The following is a 21,866-nucleotide window of genomic DNA, read 5'->3' on the forward strand; positions in this document are numbered from 1 at the left end:
TCCGGGCCAGGAGAGTGCTGTATTAGCTGACATTTCATAAACATCAGAGCCCAGTATGCGTTGAGCGATGGGCCAGTGTTTACTAAGTGTTACTGGAAGCCTGGGGTGATTTATACTGCCCTGTGTACACACACACACACACACACACACACACACACACACACACACACAGGCCAACGTTAAATAACAGAGAACTGGTCCAATATTTATACAGAAGAGGCTGAAGTGTTAAGGGAGGGTGTGTCATGCATGTAAGGATTAAGCACGACAAACACTTATTCTAGAGCCATAAATGTTCAGTCAGAAAGTCCTGCATGCTGTACGTGCAGTTAAATAACTTTATTTCAAGTCAAATAAGAACTTTTTTTTTTTTTGTGGGGGGGGGGGGGGGGGGGGGTTTAAATGGTGTGATGATTATTCATCGCTTAAGGCCAATTTATGCTGACAACGCAGTCCTCGCAGATGGCGTCCGCGTAGCCCCCCCCCTCGCAGACGCTCTGCGCACACCTCCCAAAAATTGTGACCACCGCAGAAGCCTCGCAGACAAGAGGGCTCTGACTGGTCCACTCTACATCCGCTGTACACGGACTTCCGCTTCCCTATTTTCCCGGTTTGGTTTGTTTTCACTATCGCCATTTTTAAAAACACGAGCGAAGATGGAGCGGCACGAAGGGCGGTTGATCGAGGAAGTGAGGAAGTACGTACATCTATACGACTCCAGTTCTAATCATTATAAGTAACCGGAGGATAAACACTCCACTAACCACACCCACCAACTACTCCTAGCGACTTCGCGCCCCCTTGCGTTGTGGTGGTGAATAACCTCGCGCACGCCTATTACTCCCCGCTCAACGATAAATTACAACTGTCTGCAAAAAGCTATCTGCGAAAGCCTTGTCGCAAGAGCATGCAGAGGCCCTTACTCAAACCAAACCTGCACTTCCACTTAACCTGACAGTGGTGTTTCAGCAGAAGTCTATCAGTCCCATCTGCACATCAGGGCTTTTGTGTATGGAGCCCTGTCCTTAGGTGAGCCTTAAAGTGCATATCACGGGTAAATTCAGGAGCAAGATCAATGTAATTCTCCTATTTTATATTAAACTTTGGTCAAATATCTAACATTTTGCATTTTGTGCAATTTTTTTTTTTACCTTGCGCAATACCAGAAAAATTCAGTTGAAATCAAGCCATTTGAGGCGAGTTGGTCCGCCTCTGAAAAAATTTGGCATTTGGATTTCCCAGCAAACATTGATTTTCGTGACTTCGTGTGCCGGACGCCTCCCTCTGAATCCTACATCAGCGCTGGTTTGTTTATGAGGAAACGACCTGATGGTTTTCTGCAAATTTCTTCAACGTTATCGGGTAATTATTAAAATGGTTAACAGATGTATTGTAGAAGGGTGTAGCAACACCAATCTTTATGGGATTAGTAGTCCTCATTTTCCAAAAGACCAGACAATGAGAGAGAAATGGGAGCGCTTGGTGTACACAGGCTGTGCACTGAAACCGTGCAAAGCTCGCGCAGCCTGCTGGAGCTTCCGCAGGTGACGTCACGAATCTGGCTCCAGACTCCCTTGGGATTTTTCCAGACGCGTTTTGTTATTTTATTTTCTTCTGCTGTAGACAGATGGCCTTGTGCAAAATTACCCTTCTGGATGAGTGTGTAAACAAACATTCTTTCATATAAAATAAAAATTTGGTCCAGGATATGCACTTTAAAGCGAGACGGCCTTTCGATTCCATTAAAAAAAAAAAAGGTGAAATTTAGTTCCCTCTGAAATTTGGTCATTGTGAGGCGTTTATTTCTGTAACATCTCAAAAATATCAGGCCATTCTGAGGCTGGGAAGTTATTTAATTTGAGGCGATTCCTGAGCAAATAACACGCATGAAATTGCTCGCTTTGTGCAGTCAAGCAGACAGAGGAAGTCCATGTGCACATGCGCAGGTTTACCTTCTTCTTCTTTTGGGTTTTACGGCAGCTGGCATCCAGTGTTGCGTTACTGCCATCTACAGGTTTACCTTGACGTGCACTGATCGTTCCATCATTCTGTCGCTAAACGAACAGCTGATCACACCGAGGTGCTCGCTGAGCGCTAATATTTATTAGTTTGGTCCTGCGTTTCCTTTCCTTCGCAACATAACGTCTTTTCTTCTCGCTTTCCGTTACTGTAGTCGGTCTTTCACGTTTCATTTGCGTCCTCCATTTTTCTCTCCTCTTTCAAATTTGTATCCCACAATGCCTTGCGCGAACGGGGAAAGCCCACCACGTAATGCAGGATGTAGTATCTTGAACTGGGTCAGGGTGAAGCAGGAAAAAATAGCTGAGAATTTAGGGCCACGTGGCCTTAAATTCATTAATTATTCTATTTTTTTTTTTTAACTAAAAATTGGAAGTCAGTGATTCGAATTCAGTAGCTTTCAGTCCACGAAACAAAAATAATTGGGTGTCAGGGAAAATTATTTTTATGACATACACTTGAAAAATCTGAAAGGTCGTCTACCTTTAAGAACAGCCAATGACTCACTGGCACCCAGAGAGCCTCCAAACAAAGTTCACGTGTATCCTGAACCACACAGGAGAGGAAAAAACAATATGGAGAAAAGATTTTAATCTTAACATTCCTCCTCACCTTTTCAGTAAACAGAACACTGAAAACGTGCAGGAATTTGTGTTACTGTCATTCTCTGAACACCATTATGTCACAGTTGGTCCAAATACAACATAAACCTTGGCCCAATTCATGAAACCTGAATCAGGGATAATGTGTTATTTACCAGCTGGGAGGTCAGTATAATGAAATACTGTGACCGAGGTCTTGAAAGTACTGAGCAAGGCCCTCTGGGCCGAGGTCAGTATTCAAGGCCGAGGTCATGGTATTTCACCATATGGACCAACCTTAAGCTGGTAAATAATTATTATAATATTATTAAAATAAATATTTTTTTCTTTACCAAATTGCAACAGATAACGAGAGCACCCGAAAGGGAAAACCGAGCCGAGTCACCATTTTGAATCCTCATTCACAGATGTAATGCAAATTGCTTCCTCCTCGGTATACAAGTGCACTTCCATGGCAGGGAAAAAAAAAAAAAAAAACCTTTTTGCCGCCTATGTAGTCCCCTATTTATACAAAATTGAGTCATTCAGGATTCAGCCATGTTTTTGCTCGGCGATAGCAAGTTAGGTTTTTTAGCTTTCTCCTGAAATGTTTTATTTCTTCTTCCTCAGGGTTGTAAAACTCGCTTCCGCTGTGAACACTGTCGCTATCGCTATCCATGCTGTAAAATTAATGCTATTCTCCTGAGAAATGTGAAAATAAATTGACAAAAAAATGCTATTATGTTTGTTGTTGTTGTGAACGAGCAAGTCGCCAGAGGTCCGTAACCGGGGTCCGTACCGAAGGATACCGACCCGTTCGCCAGCCAATCAGAGCGCAGGATTTGGACCGCGAAAAACTAAACTGCATTAGAATCTGAGGTCATTCAACCCTGACCTCCATTTTCATCTTACTGCCACATACATCTTGACAAATTCATTAAAAGGACAGCTATTTGCATTTTGACCGATGAAATCACCTGTTTCTTTAGCCATTCCATTCAAAACTGCTCTGCAAAGCTTCTGTTTCTTGCTTTGAAAGTCCATCTGTTTCACTTGCCATCTCTCATTGTATGCTAGCAGTGGGTGGCATGGGGAAACATTTAGATCACACTGTCGCTTAAAATCATCACTGTGTCGTTTGATAATCAGAGTATGATTAAAAAAAAGTGTATAAAACAGGGTGGATGCACAGAGAGACCGAGAGAGAGAGAGAGAGAGAGAGAGAGAGAGAGAGAGAGAGAGAATATAATACATGGTGGCTCGAAGATATGAAGTTCATCCTCAAGTGGTGACCATACATCACCAGTGAGTGCAGCAAACTACTGAATTAAAAGTTTGGACACACCTAATTCAGTATTTTTTCTTTATTTTTATTCATTAAAAGACACGTCATGTCTTAAAGTAACAATGGATGTCGTTTCTCTTTACTTAGTTGAGCGGTTCTTGACATACAGTGCTGCTTGAAAGTTTGTGAACCCTTTAGAATTTTCTATATTTCTGCATAAATATGACCTAAAACATCATCAGGTTTTCACACAAGTCCTAAAAGTAGATAAAGAGAACCCAGTTAAACAAATGAGACAAAAATATTATATTTGGTCATTTATTTATTGAGGAAAATGATCCAATATTACATATCTGTGAGTGGCAAAAGTATGTGAACCTTTGCTTTCAGTATCTGGTGTGACCCCCTTGTGCAGCAATAACTGCAACTAAACGTTTCCAGTAACTGTTGATCAGTCCTGCACACCGGCTTGGAGGAATTTTAGCCCATTCCTCCGTACAGAACAGCTTCAACTCTGGGATGTTGGTGGGTTTCCTCACATGAACTGCTCGCTTCAGGTCCTTCCACAACATTTTGATTGGATTAAGGTCAGGACTTTGACTTGGCCATTCCAAAACATTAACTTTATTCTTCTTTAACCATTATTTGGTAGAACGACTTGTGTGCTTAGGGTCGTTGTCTTGCTGCATGACCCACCTTCTCTTGAGATTCAGTTCATGGACAGATGTCCTGATATTTTCCTCTAGAATTCGCTGGTATCATTCAGAATTCATTGTTCCATCAGTGATGGCAAGCCATCCTGGCCCAGATGCAGCAAAACAGGCCCAAACCATGATACTACCACCACCACCATGTTTCACAGATGGGATAAGGTTCTTATGCTGGAATGCAGTGTTTTCCTTTCTCCAAACATAACACTTCTCATTTAAAAAAAAAAGTTCTATTTTAGTCTCATCCATCCACAAAACATTTTTCCAATAGCCTTCTGGCTTGTCCACGTGATCTTTAGCAAACTGCAGACGAGCAGCAGTGTTCTTTTTGGAGAGCAGTGGCTTTCTCCTTGCAACCCTGCCATGCACACCATTGTTGTTCAGTGTTCTCTTGATGGTGGACTCATGAACATTAACATTAGCCAATGTGAGAGAGGCCTTCAGTTGCTTAGAAGTTCCCCTGGGGTCCTTTGTGACCTCGCCGACTATTTCACGCCTTGCTCTTGGAGTGATCTTTGTTGGTCGACCACTCCTGGGGAGGGTAACAATGGTCTTGAATTTCCTCCATTTGTACACAATCTGTCTGACTGTGGATTGGTGGAGTCCAAACTCTTTAGAGATGGTTTTGCAACCTTTTCCAGCCTGATGAGCATCAACAACGCTTTTTCTGAGGTCCTCAGAAATCTCCTTTGTTCGTGCCATGATGCACTTCCACAAACATGTGTTGTGAAGATCAGACTTTGATAGATCCCTGTTCTTTAAATAAAACAGGGTGCCCACTCACACCTGATTGTCATCCCATTGATTGAAAACACCTGACTCTAATTTCACCTTCAAATTAACTGCTAATCCTAGAGGTTCACATACTTTTGCCACTCACAGATATGTAATACTGGATCATTTTCCTCAATAAATAAATGAGCAAGTATAATATTTTTGTCTCATTTGTTTAACTGGGTTCTCTTTATCTACTTTTAGGACTTGTGTGAAAATCTGATGTTGTTTTGGGTCATATTTATACAGAAATATAGAAAATTCTAAAGGGTTCACAAACTTCAAGCACCACTCTAACTAGCGTGTAATGCACTGTTTGATCACCATTAGCATCTCCTCCATATATGGCATGTGCAACAATTCTGACATCATGCTATAATTTATCCAAACCTTTTTCATATTTAAAAATAAACAAAGATCAATGCACGAGTCAAAGACAACATAGCGCAGCAACGTGATTGTGTATTTCCAGTTCTGAAACAAATGCATCTTTTCTTGCAAGACTGTTTATAATACATTTATAAATTAATTATAAAAGTAATAAAATCACCTGCCTTTTGCAGATATCTGTGCTCTAATAATGGGCACTGAGTGTCATTAACAGTGATTATTTAAGCTGATAAGGGCACTAGCGATTAAAGATAAGATTCACTGCAGTGATCGTGCACAGACTTCACAGTCATTACCTTCAAGACGAACAGATTTACCTCTCGCACTTCGTTACATTACTAGAAAAGTACACGGTAGAGTGCATATCTCTGCCAAGCCACATATTATCTACATCAAAATCAAAAATCACTTGAACCTAGGATAATATAGACCCCTTCGCATGTTTGCAAACAAACCGACCGTTGCCAGGATGCACGCGCAGCCTGGACCCGGAAACAATGGCGCTGCCCATAGACCGGCATTATGAGCTGTCAGATTATGCCAAACAATTGTCGTTACAAGATTGAGAATGCTACATAAATAAGTTAACTCTAACAAGTGGACATCGCCTACCGGATCCGCATTTAATTAAAGAGTGGACGGACGATGTTAGTAAGTTCCCTGGTATACAATGGCCAGATATATACTCGTACCTTATTGACAAGACTTCAGTGTACACCCACGAAAAATTTCGTGCCTACAAGTCTTTAGACGCATATGATTATGTTATGTGCGGGCATGTACAACTTGATTAACAATGGGACATTCATATTCATTTTCTTTTAATCAAATTATGCCAGTGATGTGATGGCAATGTGGCTTTAGCTACAACAGCAAATACCAACACTAAACAGCAATTTGCAGGAGGGAATGGCATGAAAGGAATGATAGTGTAAAGAGTGCAGCTAAGAGAAATCAGAGCTGCGTAAAAAGCGAGAGGCAGAGAGCAGAAATGAAACTGAACGGGGCGGGAGCTAGGTTAGAGCAGTCAACGCAAGTTGGCATTTAGAATGAGGGCACACAATTTTACCTTTCCATCCTTGCTTTAAAATTGTGATTTTCGGCATACACAAATAATGACGGCACAAAATCTGGACTGCTTGAGTCAAGCGAGACCTCTCCTACAAACAAAATTGCATGCAAAGCTAAGTTAACATGCTAACAATATTCATTACATTGTGTAACTATGACCCAGCTAATCAGACAAACGTTACCAAAGTATTTTGCTACATCAATAAACGAAGACTAGAAAGAATAAAAAAGAAAGATTTAATAAATAGCCTGATCTTACCTGTGATGAAGTGGGCGCTGCAAACCCGCGCATTTTTGATAGTGCTTTCATCCCAGTCTACACGTTTGATGGCTTGTAGTCATAGACGTCGGCGATTTTTTTGGAACGGGTGAGATCCTGCTGGAATTCTGAACATTTTAACCCCATCACTGCTACGATTCTGACACCCGACAACACAACAACTAGGCATTTCTGAGTCTTTTTTGGGTCCAGGCTGCGCGCGCAATTTCCGCTTTCGTATGAATGACGTTTACTGCGAAGGGGTCTATTCAAGCTGTTCACCAAAATTTTATCAAAATCCGTTCACTACTTTGAGTTACATTGGGAACAGGCAAGCAAACAAACAAAAAGTGGAGGCAAAAATATAACTTCCTCCAACAAATTTGACAGAGGTAAATATGATTGCGGATAACAAATGACAGCACTTTGGAGGTGCAGGCCTAGACATGAAGCATTTACCACTGGTGGCCCATTGGGCCAGTGGAATTGAAAAGTTACTGGCCCAAACGGAAAATGTGGTGGCCCGAATGCGCGCGGTACCCGAACCACGGCTGCCACAGGTGTTTGCACAAAGAGGGGGGTCTGGGGGCCCTCCCCTGGAAAATTTTGATTTTTCAATTCATATTCATGCATTCTGGTGCATTTTAAAAGGGAACAGAGGGCAATATATAGAATAAATATAACAATAAAACACACATTGATGAACCTTATTCAAGACTTACAAAAGTTTTTTGTTCTAAGGTTGGAAAGTTATAGTGTTTTGAGAGTAGCTCGAGCAAACTATTTCCGCAGTTTGAACAGCCCGCCATGATATTAATTTTATCCAATCAGAATGCGCGTTCATTTTCTCTGCGTAACACTCATGACGTATGTATGTGCCCAGTTGTGTTGGCTCATTGAGGTTGGGAATAGCACATGTGAAATACCTGTTTCTGCCTCTTGCGACGATTTCGCAAGTCCATGGGTGGCGCCTATCTCATTGCAGCAAATAAATTCTGCTGGACTCGTGAGCAACTCCACGTTACATTTTCCGCACGAGCACCATGCCGTGTCACCTGCACGCAGACGCTCTGCCCCACGCTCGCCATGCCCATGGTCAGCATCGGTCTCATCCTTGCCGTCATCCGAGCTTTCTTCTCTTATTTCATCGCCGGAGTCGAGAGTACCTCTCCTAGGTTCAAACTGGTACCCTTCTAAACCATAGCCTGCTTGCAGTGTGTCTTGTGGGATCTCTTCGTATGATTCGACAGAGCTGTCGCTTTCACTTGATGCGCCCGACGCCATGATTACACGCTTCTCTCCTCTATTTTGGAGAGTTCCGCTAGTGCAGTGGGTAGCGCTGACGTCACGGTCTTTTAAAAATGGCGACTCTTGTGCGGTTTAGCGTATAAAGTATTATATTTACAATTACCAAGATATTTCGTTGTTTTCTAGTACAGAAATTTGATAGAATACTTAAGAATACGTTACTTTGTCACATCAGCAACCGTATATATATTTTGTACCCCTTTAAGGTGAAATTAATGAAAATAAGGTTAAGATTATTCATATTTTGCTAACATTATTATATCTTTGTTCACACTGATATTTTGTTTGCATTTCTTGTTCTATCAATTTCTTAGTTACATTTAAAAATTTCCTTTGTTCTTGTTCTGTTCGTTTAACACATGCTGTTGATTACTGTTTTACATTAACAATTGTTTGTATAAGTTTTAGAATAAGCTAAGTTTTGTCTCACCATGCAACTAACTTGTTTATAGAATAAGCTTTGCCTGTAACCCACCCTGTGTGATGTCGACATATCAAGATAAGACCAGATAAGATCTTGTCATGGTTTCAACTTTGGCTCATATATTCTCAACATTGTAGATATTGAATTCTCACCACTGTCGATATTCTTATAGAAATAGAAGTACAATGAACTTTTTACATACACCTTTATATAATACCCACAAGACACACACAGGCCAGTCCCAAGTCTGGATGAAAGGTGAGGGTGGCATACTAACCCTTATCATGCTGGATTTAAATGGGCATTTTTATTGCTCATGAAGAAGTTTTATTTCTTAATTAATAAAATATCATGAGAATCATTGACAAACCATACATTTCCTGAAAGGGTGGACTTTAGGGAATAATCTAGTGAGATTTTTGCAAAGCCTTACCTGCTCAGGGGTGATTTATAACCCTAATTACCTGTTAATTAGCTAATTAACAGGTATGCTCAGGTGAGCCAAAAAGGGGTGAAATGTTGTATTCTTTTAATAAGACAAGATATAAACACCAAATTTTCAGGATATGCCCTTGGGGAAACTAGTAGTAAGTTTTTGCAAATTCAGCTCATTTGCATAAACCGTTGCCATGGCAACAGCAGATACCCTAGCAACTGGGGGTATACTGGGTTTAGCATGGTCTGGCTGTACCAGAGAGGGTCAGAATAGTTATTTTTGTTGTAATGAACTAATGTAGACCTAGTTTGGCTATTTTGATAGATTATCATCGTCTTTGGATATATGAATAATATATGGGATCAGATCTAATTTACCACATTATTTTATCTGTTCTTCTATTTCAGTCATAGCAACCAACATTTATACTTCATTCTTTAATCATTAAAAGTTGATACACGTGTAGCCATATTTCTTGGCAGTGTATCCTGAAATTTTGATATTAATATACAAAGTCTGAATGATTTTACACCATCTGAAGCTAAAGCGCGTGTTGAAATGCTGTTTTATGATTTGGCGAGTTGTAAACCGAGCGCGACGTCGCGCGCTCTGATTGGCTGCCGAGTTCAAAATGAAGCCGTTCGTTAACACCCGATAGATAATTTATGCACGATCGTATTTAAACTGTTTACCTGGCCTTGGCCAGGTTGGGGAGCGTGGAGTTTGAACATATTTCTATTTGAATTTCACTGTTCTGATGGTCTCCTTGCTGCAACCGTCTTCATCTACAAGATGCTATTTTCCCGCCAAAATGACGCTTCCGAACAGCGCCGAACATCTCCGAAGATGCACGAAGATGACACACTCCTGCCGCGGAGCGTGACGAAAACAAAGATGGCGGACCTCGTATCGAAAAAGGTGCATTTTACGAACAATTTCTTCACAATTCTGGGTAAAATATGAGTAATAAAATTTATTAACTTGTATCGAAAACGTACTGGCCCGCCCGGGCCACTGTTTGGCCAAATTTAGTGGCCCGAAAGACGTAAAAAACACCGCCGGGCCATCGGGCAAGTGCTAATGTCGAGCCCTGAGGTGAGAATAGACTGAAAAGTTACTGAAACACAGACAACGTGCGATGTTCAGGAGCTGAGTAACATCAGGCTGTGTGCTCATCACATACAACCCAGCATGGACAACGCAACAGAACACCACTCTCTGTTTTATTGTCAGCCCTTGTGTTCTGTGAGGATAATAATCTAATATACCATGCACCGAGAGGCTCCAGTTGAAATTATGGATTCTCTTCGGTGACTGGTATAGTACTATGTTGTGAGGGGCACAGCACTGAAGAGTATACTACCATGCCAGCCACCGAAGAGAATCCATAATTACCGGTGCCCTTCAGTGCACGGTATATTAGATTTTTATTCTATCCACATTCACTGGATATGAGCAATCGCACGCTCTGTTTGGCTCCTCTCCTACTAAGCTATCAGCTCATATACCGTGAGTAGAGAAAAACAAAATGGCGGAGCGTGTTGCTGAACCAACCGAGGACGAAATAAAAACTCTACTCAAAAACAAAACTCAATACAAAAGCAACAACATATTGAATAGAAGTATTTGATGGCAAGAACATTTTTTATTTTACAATAATTATTATAGCAGCATTTTTCACAAATCGCTACTGTCATTTCGCCGGTTTGTTTACATTCTAAGCAGAAATGATTTTGTCAGAGGTTTTGTATGAAGTTTTTATTTATCGAATTTGCAAAAAATAAAACTGATCATTTTCTCAAAATTCAGTGAATGTGGGTAGCATAAAACAGTTATTCAACTCGAACTCGTCGTGCATGGCTTATAAGCGTCTCATCAGCTCATGTACGACTCGATTTCGTGGAATAACTTAAATATCCCTCGTCAAAAAATTCCAAAAAAAAAAAAAAAAAAAAGTGTTAACTACAAAGAATTAGAAATAAATCTGAAAAAATGAGAGGCCTAACTCACCATGTTTGTCCCTCTCCACTATGCGAGCGTCAAAATATCCAAATTGAAAAAGGCTATCCAAAGGTCCAGCTGTGACTCGAGTCGGCCGTATGGCTTGAAATTGTGACATCAGTTTATGATATATCCAGGATATACCATGACTGACTCACACCATATCCATTTTTTGATTTTCTTTTTGATGTCACAAGATACATTGCTTAATAAGTCAACCAATCAAATCAAAGTCCTTCCCACGCCATGTGGCGCATAGGGCGGCGCCGATGTCCGTTCCCGTAGCCCTCGGCCTCTCGCCTATTACAGAGTTAGGGTTACAGTGTGGGGTGGGTCCTCTGGTAACCACGAGAGTTTGATTCTCCACTCACATCTGTATTGCAGCGTGCCTTGCCAGACGGCAGTAGGCGCCATTTTTATGATGGTCTTTGCTATGACCTGACCTTGAGCAGAACTTGCGATCTCCCGATCGAGAGGTGGACATGCTAACCACTAGGCCAGCTCGCGGTGCTTAATCAGTGGTGGAACCATTTTATGTCACATGAGCCATCCTTGGCCAATCCCTACATGGGGATTTTTGATGAGAGATATAAAATGTATAATACGTTGTTTTCAGTAACGTGCAAGAAGTTGTTTAGACAACATACAAACCTTAAACAGAAGCTTCTAGATTTTTTTTTTAACCTGGGCCCCATTTTCCAATATTTTTAGGTCCAAAAATAATCAAAATCGGTGCAGTGTCGAGTTAGAACGCTAGAACCAGCAACTAGCAAAACGGCTATACAACAGGTGTTACGATTCAGTTTTTTCACAATTCGATTCATGATTTTGACCTTTCGATTCCAGTCGATTTGAATCACGATTCACATTTTTTGTCCTCCATTTGATAACTGATGCAAATCATTGTCAATATTCTGTTAACTGTCAGCTTAGAAATGTAGAGCAATAAAAAAAAATTTTTAAATTAAAAAAATATAAAAAAGTTGTGTTGCCTTTGTAGTCTTAATTCAGACTCCAGTCACTCCACTGACTTTGAATGTAACTATGAATGTATCACAGTCCAGTCATTTTTGGCACATTTTAATTTTCAAACCACAAAACACTAAAACAATAAAAGCAATGAAAACTTTATGAATTTTGTCTCAATCTTTTAAAACACAAAAATACAGTCACCTGTGTTAAAGTGAATGCCACCTCTTGAGACACAACATTCATTATCCAGAAAGTACATAAGGCACCGAGATTCAATAAGTTCTGAGAAGGGTTGTTTTACAATCAGGGTACGCAAGCTAAAAATCACATTTAACACTTATCTTCAATATCAAAAGGCTTGACTAAGGGCGTATTCACACCTACGTTGTTTGGTCCGGACCAAACGAACCAAATTTCCTTTGGTCCGGACCTTTTGGGTTGGTCTGAATACAAACCACCGAACTCTGGTCCGGACCAAACAAGCGGACCGAGACCGAGCTGCAAGGTCGGACTCGGTCCGGACCAAAGGAACCCTGGTGCGGATCTTTTGGAGGTGTGAAAGCAGACCGGACCTAATCCGACAGTTTTGCTTTTTTGTACCTCGGGAGCTTCCGTCGTTTGTCGAGCATTATGGGAAACAGTGTCTTGACACTCCACCGCAAAGCGCAAACACTGTTTCGGTTGTCAAGGGAACCTTACAACAGTCGTTCAGTCATTCAGACCAGCGGTAGGCTAGACTACAGAGTACAAAAAATGAGTAGGGGGCAAACGTGGGCCGAGGAAGAAACGCGCACCCTTGTGGATATATGGGCAGATGTCCACATATCTGAGCTTTTGGAGAGAACACACAAAAATGCTGACATGTTTGCTGTATTCAGTGAGAAAATGAAGGAGAAGGGGTTCACGCGCTCCCCAGAACAATGTCGGCTAAAAGTGAAGAAACTCCGTCAGACCTACATTAAAATCAGGGACGTTCTTTCAAAAAGTGGCGGTACTAGCGACGCAAAAAAGAAATTCATCTATTGCGTGAAGAGCCGGAACTGTCACAACATGATGTGCGTTCATCAGCGCTATCCTCCGTAGCCGCCTTGCCCTTTGTCGTTGATAAATTACTTGTACAACAGCACAGTAATCGCACAATTGTGAAAACAGTAAAAACTGGAAAAAACATATAGCTTTGATGACATTAAAAAGAATAACAGCACGGAAAGCCTCCGTGACTACTTTTGAACTTAACGCTTTGTGCACGTGTCGTCTCTGACCAATAGCTGAACGACCTCAGGGCGCGTGGCTTTGTTGACAGATTTTGGTCCGCTTACTAAAATGTACAGTGTGAAAGCGAACCGCACCAAAATGAAAAAAAAATAAATAAAAATTTGGTTCGGACCAAAGCAAGTGAACTATCGAACTATCCTGGTCTGAATACACCCTAAATAAACTTGGTTGTTTATTGCAGCCCTGTGATAGCTCTATTTACCATGCAAAAAAAATTTTTGGTGATAACGTTATTTTTGGTGAATGTATGGCAATATGTGTCATATTTAGCAAAATTACTCGTGTCATTTAGAAAAAGTGCTTTTTTTGACCACAGGTAGCTCCAAAAGGGATGCACTTACATCATTCATTATACCATAAAACACATATTTGGTTCCATATCATTGGAAATATAGTTAAGTTTTAATGTTGAATGCCAGTAAGTTTTCAGACTATTTTGATCAAATTAGTATGGAATTGTGTCAAAAGAATGTCCTCTCCGAGACAGCTAATTTTTCAATATAAAATAACATATCTAAAATGATTATTTTCATTCTAAAATGTGGTCAAGATATTGGGACATAAATATTAGAGACAACTAACACAAAGCTTACAGCCTTATATTTAAAAGCACTATGGAAGTAGTGGATTCTGAATTGTCAAAAAAAAAAAAAGTCCTCTCCGAGAATCACTTCATTTGTTTCTCCCAGCCCTGCTTAAAGCTACACTTAATCTTCTTTATCTTATAGCAGATTACACAAAACTACCATACACATATGGTCAAAATTACCTGAAATCTGTTCTTTAACTTGTCCTTCACTTAAAAACTGGTACAAGAACCAGTTTGAATCAATTTGAATTTTGGACCCCTGTGACACAAACTTTATACCCTGATTGTAAAACAACCCAGATAGCAATAAAGTCTGTCACTGGCAAACTGAACTTAGGCAACATAAAGTTTAATAGTTTTAACTTGCAACTGTGTTAACAAAGCGTCGAAACCCCTCGTCCTCTACAACTGAGGACAGGCAAAGATCCTTGGTGATATAAACCCCCAATGCGTTTGTAATGGTAGTATCTCTCGGACTTCCACGCGGAAACGGTTTCTGCTTCTTAAACCTGTCCGGTACAGACGTAGCTGTCTCATTTGAAGAAGTCCCAGATTCAACTTGTTGACGTTTAGATGCAGATTCTTTGCGAAACTTCGATTTCGCATCGATCTCAACTGTTGGATGGTGCCGCCAAATACGAGTCTGCATGTTAGTGGTATTGCCATGATGATGAAACTTCGACTTACACAACACTTGTTTTCTGTCACGGGACCGTAAGAAATAACGCTAAACTGAGCTTTTAAAAGCTGGTGGCTTCAGGAATTCCGAGTCGTCCACCATGTTGCTCACAAAGCAACGTGTGATCTCGCAAGATTGCTATAGCAACCACAAACATGGCTGCGCCTACGTACAGTTCCGGATACTGAATCGAATTTTTAATATCAAAACATTATGCCGTTTGTTGAAATTGTGTATCTAGGGTTATCGCGATTAAATTAGGTATTATTAGTGAATCGTCATTCATTAAATTTTAATTTTTGAATTGGGGACTGAAATGGATCGATAGATTGGGGATCGATTAATCATAACACCTCTACTATACAATGTTTTTGTCCCTAGTAATAGTAATAGGGTCCAGGTGGAAAAAAATCTGGAAGTTTTCCCATCACAAGAATTATAATAGATACACAGGCTCAACCTCATATCCATCCATCCGTTATCTGTAGCCGCTTATCCTGTTCTACAGGGTCGCAGGCAAGCTGGAGCCTATCCCAGCTGACTACGGGTGAAAGGCGGGGTACACCCTGGACAAGTCGCCAGGTCATCACAGGGCTGACACATAGACACAGACAACCATTCACACTCACATTCACACCTACGGTCAATTTAGAGTCACCAGTTAACCTAACCTGCATGTCTTTGGACTGTGGGGGAAACCGGAGCACCCGGAGGAAACCCACGCGGACACGGGGAGAACATGCAAACTCCGCACAGAAAGGCCCTTGTTGGCCGCTGGGCTCGAACCCAGAACCTTCTTGCTGTGAGGAGACAGTGCTAACCGCTACACCACCGTGCCGCCTTAACCTCGGTGCCTTCGGTCTTTCTGGCTGTGCATTTGGGACAATCAGCCGTCAGAGAAGACCATTCCTACCTCCCAACTCCCACTCAGGTGCGGAATTGCACAGCTCTGCCTTCCTCAGACCTACACCCACCATCTACTGCTGTTCAACTGCCTGTATGCTTTTGTAAGCACTGCAGTCAGAAAACCAAGCAAACCCAATTTCATTTGGCAAAATCCAGCTTACAGCTTAATTTTAATCTAGGTATCATTCCAGAAGACAACCAATACATAAGAGAAGGTCTGAAGTTTGAGAAAGAGAGAGAGAGAGAGAGAGAGAGAGAGAGAGCGAGCGAGCCTGGGACGGAAGGGCAGAGAGGAGAGATGCAATCGATACAAGTTTCGCAAAAACGGTACAGTATGGAGTCACCGAAAAACAAAGTGGAAATGTGTGCATGGCCCATTTCAATAAGAAAACTCTTCAAAGCCTCGCAAATAAATAACTATTCCACTTTCCCATCATTAGGACATCTGTAGTCTGGTCTTATTAGCACCTTTTTTTATATTCTACAACAGCAAATGAAAGGGAATAAAAGCAGATAGCTAACTGAAGAGACTCTCCAATACATGCTATTAAAAAGAGAATAAAGAACTAATTGTGCAGACTGAAGGCCCAATAGCGGTTATTCACGGTTTCTCGTTGCATAAAGCGCCTCACGAATGTAGGAGGAGTTCTCCGGAGGGTCCACAGAAACCACACAACGCTGGCATTAACAGTAAACAACTAGCAGGAATGGAGAAGCTGGTTTCAACCCCTTCATTCATTCACATGTTTGTTGACCAAATATTGGTGTGCACCGTTTCGATCTCCACCCATACATCTCTGTATGATCCTCTTGGTGGCAAAATGGTAATCAAATAGCTCATGGGAACTTAGTTACAGCACAAATCACTTTTAAAATGAAAATAACAACAAAATGAGGGGCCGCGGAGTTGTCCAGTACACAGCAGAAAAGATGTCTAGAAAGCACTGGATTTATAACAAAGCACTATGTAATCCAATGATGTTCTCAAAAACATTCAGTCTTGAATGGGACTCGTGCATACCAAAATGTCCGACTCCGCTCGTTCTGCCTCTGTTACCCCTTTTCCACCAAATCAGTTCAAGGGCTGGTTCGGGGCCAGTGCTGGTGCTGGTTCACAACTCGTTCAACTTGCGAGCCAGCTGAGAACCAGTTTGCTTTTCCATAGCTAAGGGAAGCCACGTCATTATGTCACTGTATACGTCAGTTACGTCGCTACGTTTGCATAAACCTTGGCGTGAATATCGAAGCAAAAACAACACGGAAGAAGCAGCAGCAACAACAATAATAATAATGGATGACTTCGCGTTTGAACAGCTGCTGCTTCTCATCGCTTAAAAATGGCGATCTTTCGCGGTCTTGTTATTGTTGTTGGTCTTAACAACTCCGCCCGCCCGCTGACGTAAGCGGTTCTTTCCTCTGGCCCAGCAGAGAGTTGGTGCTAGCCTGGAACCGGTTTTTCTGGCCCCAGAGCCAGTTCTTTATCAGTGGAAACAGAAAACCTGGTTCCAAACTAAGCACTGGCCCCGAACCAGCCCTGGAACTGCTTTGGTGGAAAAGTGACTCACGTTGCATAAATTGGCTACTAGAGCACAGCCATTGGTTGCAGCTTTTGCTGATTTCATGAAGACCGTCGCCATGCTCTTCCATGCAGAGTCAGGGATGGCGATCTTAATGGGTTTGGATGCAATTGGCCAGGTCACTGGGTTGTGGAGTTTGTTGACCTATTCAGGACAAGCCTCCTCCTCCTCACACAGGCCTGCTTGGCTGGAGTAAACAAGCCTGTCAACAGCCAATCTAACACATAATCCCCACTCATTTAAACTCCTCACGACCCCAAGAGGAAAGCTCACAATCCTTTGGTTGTTTTCCAGAACATAATTTTATGATTTGGTTTGGTGGAGGATGTCTACAAAAGCTGTGCCAACCAAATGACCAAACATAAAACTGGGTTTAAGCTATTAAGCTTAATTTTTCTTTACTGACAAATGTCTCAATACCAAAAACATGCTGTTTAAATCAATCTACTGCTATTGTCCCCACCTCTTCTCTCACTACATAAATGGCCATTTGCATGAAAATCACTGAAATATCACTAAAGCAACCAAATCAACCATGAAAATCAGAAGAAAGTGGCATGAATGTGTGTATATAAGATATACATTTAAGGGGCGTCATGGCTCAGGTGGATAAGGCGCCATACCATAAATCCAGGGACCCGGGTTCGATTCCGGCCCGAGGTCATTTCCCGATCCCTCCCTGTCTCTACACTGTCCTTTCCAATAATAAAGGTAAAAAAAAAAAAGATATACATTTAAACCTTGTAACTAGAGACATGAAGTGTTATTGCTGCAAGACCTGGCCTGAAACATGACGTTATAGATTGATACAGCTACAAAGCCACGCTATATGACTGGGACTCCCTTAAAAGGTGGCATATTACACCCCTCGGCAAGTTCACACAGCGCTCCGAGGTCTTGCTGGAATGTTTGTGAAATGCTTTGGTTAAAATACCACAAGAATAAGTCACCACAGCTCCCTTCTTACCCTGTCTAAATATCTATCCATCCATTATCTGTAACTACTTATCCTGTGCAGGGTCGCAAGCAAGCTGGAGCCTACGGGCGAGAGGTGGGGCACACCCTAAACAAGTCGCCAAATCATCACAGGGCCGACACACAGAGACAAACAACCATTCACACTCGCATTCACACCTACGGTCGATTTAGAGCCACCAATTAACCTAACCTGCATGCCTTTGGACTGTGGGGGAAACCGGAGCACCCGGAGAAGAACATGCAAACCCCACACAGAAAGGCCCCTGTCAACCACCGGGCTCGAACTCGGAACCTTCTTGCTGTGAGGCGACACTGCAAACCACTCCACCACCGTGCCGCCCCCTGTTCAAAATGGCTGACTTGAGCGCCTGTTCCTTTACATGATAATGAGCCACTGCTCACCCCCACCCCCTTCTTCCACCAGCCAATCAGGTAGCACTTTCCTCATAAATATTCATTCCCAAAAGGCAGTTCTCAAGCCATGAGTGGAGTCACTCAGATGCAGGGGCGGCGTTATTATTAGGAAATTATAAATGACTTTATAGCATTAGAAAGGGGGAGCTGAATCTGAATGGCATGTTGAAGCACATGTTATCTAAAATACGCAGTCCAAAAGAAACCAACTGGGTTGTCTTATTTCAGCGTTTGTGGCTTGGTAGGCACTCCAGGTAACAAATACATGTGCACAAGCACTGAAAAGTGGGTTTCACAACATGTCCCCGTTAACATAAACACATGACCTGATGACCCCCTTCCATCTCAGTGTTTTACACGTCTTGTAGGAAAGAAGGAAAAAAAGTGCAAAACAAGACACTGTTCTTTGGGATCCCCGGAGTCTTAGTTAGATACAATTAAATAAGTGGATTAACCTTAATACACAGCAATCCTTACACAAATAGAAAGAGGGTGGGATGGATACATAGATGAAAGAGCAAAAGAGCCAGAAAACAGTATTTGAGACACAATGACGTCAAAGAAATCATTGTAATACAATGAACAAACCAGGATTTTTAGATTACACTGTACTCAGATTTAGATTACAAATAACAGTTGAATTCAGGCCTTCGTACACACACACACACACACACACCATCTCTGAAGTGTGAGAACAGCTGGAAAGGTTCATTTAGACATTACGCCTAAGAGATCTTGAGGCAGACCCTATAGCTAGCCATTTACACCCTTGCACCAGCGAAGATAACAAACAAGGCAGAGTGGGACACAGACAGATGGTTCACTTACAAGGGCAGAAAACAGTTAAATCACAGGAAACCTTTCTTACACCCTTGCCAACTGTTAACGTGCATAAAGCCATAATTCAATGGAAATGCATCTCTGCACACAACTGCATACATACTATGGATAGATGGTTTACAAACCTGCAGTGCATATCCCCCCCCCCCAAATTTCTCCTGGTCTCCAGCTATCCGTTCCCCTTTCGACTAGTCTCGTCCTCCTCATCTATGCCAGCCAAATCAGAAACGGCTCGAGGAGAACGGTTGCCTAGCTACTGCAACAAGCACTGGGTCAACCCATTCAATCACTGGGTCATTACAGTTCCAAACTCCATCCATCCATTGTCTGTAGCCGCTTATCCTGTCCTACAGGGTCGCAGGCAAGCTGGAGCCTATCCCAGCTGACTACGGGCGAAAGGCGGGGTACACCCTGGACAAGTCGCCAGGTCATCACAGGGCTGACACATAGACACAGACAACCATTCACACTCACATTCACACCTACGGTCAATTTAGAGTCACCAGTTAACCTAACCTGCATGTCTTTGGACTGTGGGGGAAACCGGAGCACCCGGAGGAAACCCACGCGGACACGGGGAGAACATGCAAACTCCACAGGACCTTCTCGAACCCAGGACCTTCTTGCTGTGAGGCGACAGTGCTAACCACTACACCACCGTGCCGCCCTTCCAAACTACATCTTTCAGTTAAATCCTTCAGTGTCTGAGGACGAAAAAGAGCAGGATATTAAGGGAGGGAAGCATTGCACAAATTAATACTTTTGGGGATCCGAGCATTGATCCACTCTTCACGTAAGCACCAACTGCAAAAAAAAAAAAAAATCAGTGAAAGTGGATATACGGGGGGGAAGGGGAAAAAAACAAACAAAAAAAACCCGCATCCAAACCATGTCAGATAGGCACTAGATAAATTGAACTGAGCAGAATACTATGAAATAGTCCCTAGCTGAAATGCCATTTTCCCACATGACCAGTCAGGGCTTTCAGTCATGCCCTCTTGTTCAGCTAATAGGACGGCTACAGCGTGGTCCTCTGTAGCAGGCCTTAACTGGTCCAACTGCTAGAGAAAAGCAGCTCATCAAAAACAGAGGCCGAGTCCCAGATGAGACACTTATGGCCCTTTTCCACTACCCTTTTTCAGCTCACTTCAGCCCGACACGGCTCGCGTTTCGACTACCTCGGAGCAGCACGACTCAGCTCGCTTCAGCCCTGCTTAGCACCCAAAACTCGCACGGTTTTGGAGTGGGGCTGAAGCGAGCCAAACCGAGCCGAGTGGGGCTAGGGGCGTGAGGAGGCACTCCCCTGTGCACTGACTGGTGAGGAGGAGTGTCCTCACATGCCCACACACGCCCCGCGAGCGCGCTGGGATCTGTAAACACCGTAAACCCGGAAGAAGAATAATTACGAATTACGAGAATTTCTGAAGCCTTATGCGCCTCGCCTCATCTATACGCTCTTGCCAGTATCTGTTGGCGTTGTCGGTGACAACAAGCCACAGCACCAAGACCAGCAACACTAATGACTCCATGTTTATTGTTTACTATCCGGGTCGTGAGACTACCGCTTAAAAGGTCACTGATGTCACTGTTTGTGCCGCCTAACGACATCACGTGACGTCCACCCACTTTCGCTAACTCCACCCAATGTGTCCACCCACTTCCAGCCAGCACGGTTCAGCGCGGTTGTAGTCGAAATGCAACTCCAACAGCCCCACTCAGCTCGACTCAGCCCAACTCAGCACGGCACGGCTCAGCCCGACTCAGCCGCGTTGGTAGTGGAAAAGCGGCAATATGCTCCATACGGAGCGCCACTTTTCCCATTAATCGAATGACAAACTCCTGTTTGACAGAAGTGGAAAAAAATAAAAGTGTATTTAAGAAGTAATTCCTTACCCACTGCCAAAATATTTAATGGACGCGTCCAAAAGCGCTGAGGCGTAAGCAAACAGGTCTTGAGAATGACGAAAGGTAGAACAATTCGTCTCATTTCAGAATAACTTGATTATTAAATATGATTTATGTCTGTAACAGACTGAACGAGACTTTATTAATCAGCATTTAAAATGTTGCTCCAAGAAGCAAAAAAGTTCTCCTAGTCGCTTCAGCCAGTAAAGCTTGTCAGATTGATGAATGTTTCATAATGTGCTTGGTAAGGTATTTTTATATCCTTGAGCATCAAGTGCGTTTTCTAGTGCTGGTGCATTCACACACAGACCACCAACACATCCTTGCACTACTAATGGTTTCCAAAGTCGTGAAGTAAACTCAATCTCTTATAAGCATGAGCTTATGTCTACGGAACAAACATCCATCACCAAAAGGCTTGGTTTCTCTCACTTCCTTTTGTGCAACAGCAATCAAAAGCGGATTATTTCTGA

General features: G+C 42.4%; 1 protein-coding gene across 13 annotated transcripts in view; it reads right to left on the minus strand.

The window, feature by feature from the left end:
* Positions 1–21,866, minus strand: part of camk2g1 (calcium/calmodulin-dependent protein kinase (CaM kinase) II gamma 1) — a 179,247-nt gene that overhangs the window by 141,064 nt on the left and 16,317 nt on the right. The window lies entirely within an intron of this gene.

This window comes from Neoarius graeffei, chromosome 14 (genome assembly GCF_027579695.1).
Source record: "Neoarius graeffei isolate fNeoGra1 chromosome 14, fNeoGra1.pri, whole genome shotgun sequence".
Classification (NCBI taxonomy): domain Eukaryota; kingdom Metazoa; phylum Chordata; class Actinopteri; order Siluriformes; family Ariidae; genus Neoarius; species Neoarius graeffei.